Genomic DNA, 3,475 nt, shown 5'->3' with positions numbered 1-3,475 from the left:
CTCTGACCAGCGGGCCCAGCCGGGCGTCCCTGAGTGGGTTTCACGAAGCCCATCTCTGTGCATCCTGACACAGTGCCCTTGCACCTTGGCACAGCCACCTCAAACTGAGGGCAAATCAGCACCCGGATGTCAGCCTGGAGAACAGCAAACCCAGCCTTTAGATGGGTGAGGGGTGAGTGGCCAGCCTGAGGGTCCTTGCTCCCCAACCGAGTCCCTGCTGGGCTCTCCAGCCCCAGGTCCAGCCGAGGGACAGTGTTTAGAGTGGCCTAAAAAACCTAGGTCAGACCCTCTGCGTGCCAGTGACACACCGAGAGGGCAATCTACCCAAAGCCGCCCAGGCCCCACCCGACATGCGTCCATCTTCACGGCAGCTCTGGTTGCTTCAGGTTTTCAAATCCTCTCTCGAAGACAGAGGCATCTTCTTTCTGCTCCACAAAGAAGGGGTTCCACCCCAGGTCCACTCAGACAAGCAGGGCTGGGCTGCCACTTGGGAGCCAGGAAAAGGACAGCTTCCCTGAGACTTTCCCCGTGAGCGTGACATTTAGGAAGGGATTCGTGTGCTGAAACGTGGGCTTTGGAAGGCATCATTTGAAACTACATTGCCTCTCACCGCCAACCCCACAGCCAATCAGCCCCTAAAGCTGCCTGGCCCCAAGGTTTCTGCTCTCTCCTTGGCTACCCACTCTCCATGAAGCAGAAGTTAGAAAATAATTTGCCACATAGGTACTGGAACCAGGGGCTGGCACCACAGGCCCAACCTGGGCCAGGGGAGGGGTCTGCATGGACACCCTTTCCTCCAATAGTCTTCAGAAAGGCCACCAGGTGGGCCACACCCATCCTTCTCTGAGCTCCCACTAGCATCTGTCACCCACATCGGTGGTTCCTGTAGGGCCCCCACTCTGACCCATCCCAACAGGTCAACAGCCCCACTGCAGGAATTCTGTCTCCAATCTGGCCCACAGCAAGCTCTCAGTCAGCCAAAAATCATCATGAATAAGAAACTCTGGGAATGTCTCTCTAATGTGACTCAAAAAACACACCTGTCAAAACACAGAACATCTATAAATGCTGTTGAAAAGCACGCTAACACTGTTCCTCAACTTTCTAAAGTGCCTAAGTTGCTAACTTTTTATATCCAAATAATGACATTTAAAAAGGTTTAGTCATTTCAAAATCTCAATAAGAGTTAAACGGCAGTGTTGAGAAACACTGAACGGAAAACTTTCCATCAATCACCCTAAGGTCAGACCTGACTGGTTGAGTTTGTCCTTATCCTTCACTAGAACAACTTTTCAGCTTGTTAGAAAAAGTTGTTTTTCTTTTCCATGACTTCTCCATCTACAAGCATCTGTCATCACCAGAAAACCAGAACCCAGAGCCCAAGTACACATGTGTCAGGCACATACCATACTGAAGCTCGAAAGGCAGAAAAGAGGGAAAATGCCGGTGAACCCGGGGCTGAAGACCCCAGCTGTACTGGCCATTCCAAAGTCAGAGCCAATGGCAGAGGACACAGGGGCCAGGGTAGGACATGACAACTGCGTTGCAAAGACTGAAATGAGTCTTGTGGTCTCAACAGAGATTTTCAAGCATTGTTTATTCTCAGGAGTTGGGCCATTCAAGCACACTTGTAGCAAAAAGAAGAATCTTTTTTGTTCAGGGGACAGGGCAGGTTCACAAGGGAATTCTTGATAGCCTACCAACACTCAACAGATTTTAAGTAGAATATGTTCTATCAGAGAGAAGGAAAAGCCTCTGTTTTTATGAGTACACGAAACCCCCAGAACAGGGCACAAGAACCCTCCGCCCATATTAACACAGCAGTCAACAGGGCACCTGGGCACAGGAAGCACCAGCAAAGTGAGGCACGAGTTCAAGTTCACAGCTCCAGGCTCTCGGAAGATGTTTTGCGGGGCCTTCGCCGCTGGTCCAAGACCTCTGGTAGAGCACAGCAGGCGCACAGCTGCCCCAGAAACACAGACCACAGGGACGCAGTGGCCCAATTTCGCTTAATTTGAAAAACCCCACAAAAGGACAATGTTGAAAAGTTTGTAATATTTGGTTTAACATGTTTGCAAATAACACATTGTCTGACTGTAAAGTCCTTCCAGATCCCCAGTGGAGTCTCACCCATCCTCAGTGTCGACCTCACCTTCCAAGTGCTTATGTGTGACCAAGGCGGGGGCAGCCCCCTCCCCCTGGATGGTCGAGTGGGGACACAGAGCACCCAAGAGGGTTGGAGCCCCTGCAGCCGACACTCCACCAGTTCTGAATACCAGAAACTAGACGTGGAAAAAGAGCTCATTTTCAAATCTTAAACAGCTAGAGCTGAACAAAACTCATCTCATCCAAACAAAATTCTTTCATCCAGGGTAATGTCAATGAGACCTAATGAGATCCTGTCCTGAGGCTGGCCTCTCAGAAAGGTTGATCTTGGGGTTTAGCCTAGAGGTATCGATTCCATACCCCCTAAACAGAACTCTCCCCATAAACACCCACATACACCTCCTTCACTTCAGTAAAGGATATAAAAATAATTACTAGTTTTCTAGGGAAACATAGTGTCTAAGTCAGACTTACACCTAGTAACTTCTGCCTCAACAACCTCTCACTTAGTCCTTTCCGAAACAGCAGGGAGTCTCAAAGTTTTCAGTTCAGAGTATTTATCATGAAACACACCAACTAGAAGCAGTGCACTATAATACTGTTGTTTACTTCATCATTCATGTGAAAAACCCTTCCATAAGTTTCCCTTTGGGAAACAAACTATTTCCCCCTCCCGATGAGTGAAAACACTGCCTTCACAGGCTACACGCAGGCCAGCGATAGACCGAATCTACAGTCTGCTACCCAAAGGGAAGTTAGCTTTGATGATAAATCCAGTATGAAAGATTCTACAACTGACACAATTAAAACGCACTCAAGGACTCCGCACAGGTGTCTGAGCCCAGCGGCTCGCCAATGTGTTGCCTGATTAGCATTTCTTTAAACAATGCTGATAACAATCTTGCCTCCGCAATCCACGACAAACGCTTCGCTGAGATTGGAGCAAGGAGAGCGTAAGGAAAATCGCTGAGAATCTCAGTCAAACTTTCTTTTGTTTGTATTTCCTCGGTGACAGAAAATACCAGTTCTTCGCCCCTTTGGGATATACCCAGGTTCCTCGGTCTAGCCCTATTGTGCGTGGTCCGTTAAACCTACAAATAATGAATCTGTCAGCAGAGCGAGAGGAACCCCAACTAGCCTGAGCCCTCCTCCTGGTGCAGAAAATCGCCCATTTGCCATCCAGATTGAGTTGTCAGACATTGACTCGTGCTACCCTGCGAAACTGACATATCTATTTACAGAGAAACAAAGACGCGGCTTGCGGCGGACCCCGCTGCCTCCGCGCGCCCCGTCCGCTCCGCGCGCCCCTCGTCGCTCTGCGCGCCTCGTCCCCTCCGCGCTCCTCTAGTTGCCCGGCCTCGAGGCCCCT

The sequence above is a fragment of the Bison bison genome, unplaced genomic scaffold (assembly GCF_000754665.1).
Source record: "Bison bison bison isolate TAMUID 2011002044 unplaced genomic scaffold, Bison_UMD1.0 scf7180017864063, whole genome shotgun sequence".
Taxonomy (NCBI): Eukaryota; Metazoa; Chordata; class Mammalia; order Artiodactyla; family Bovidae; genus Bison; species Bison bison.
This window is presented reverse-complemented; position numbering follows the sequence as displayed.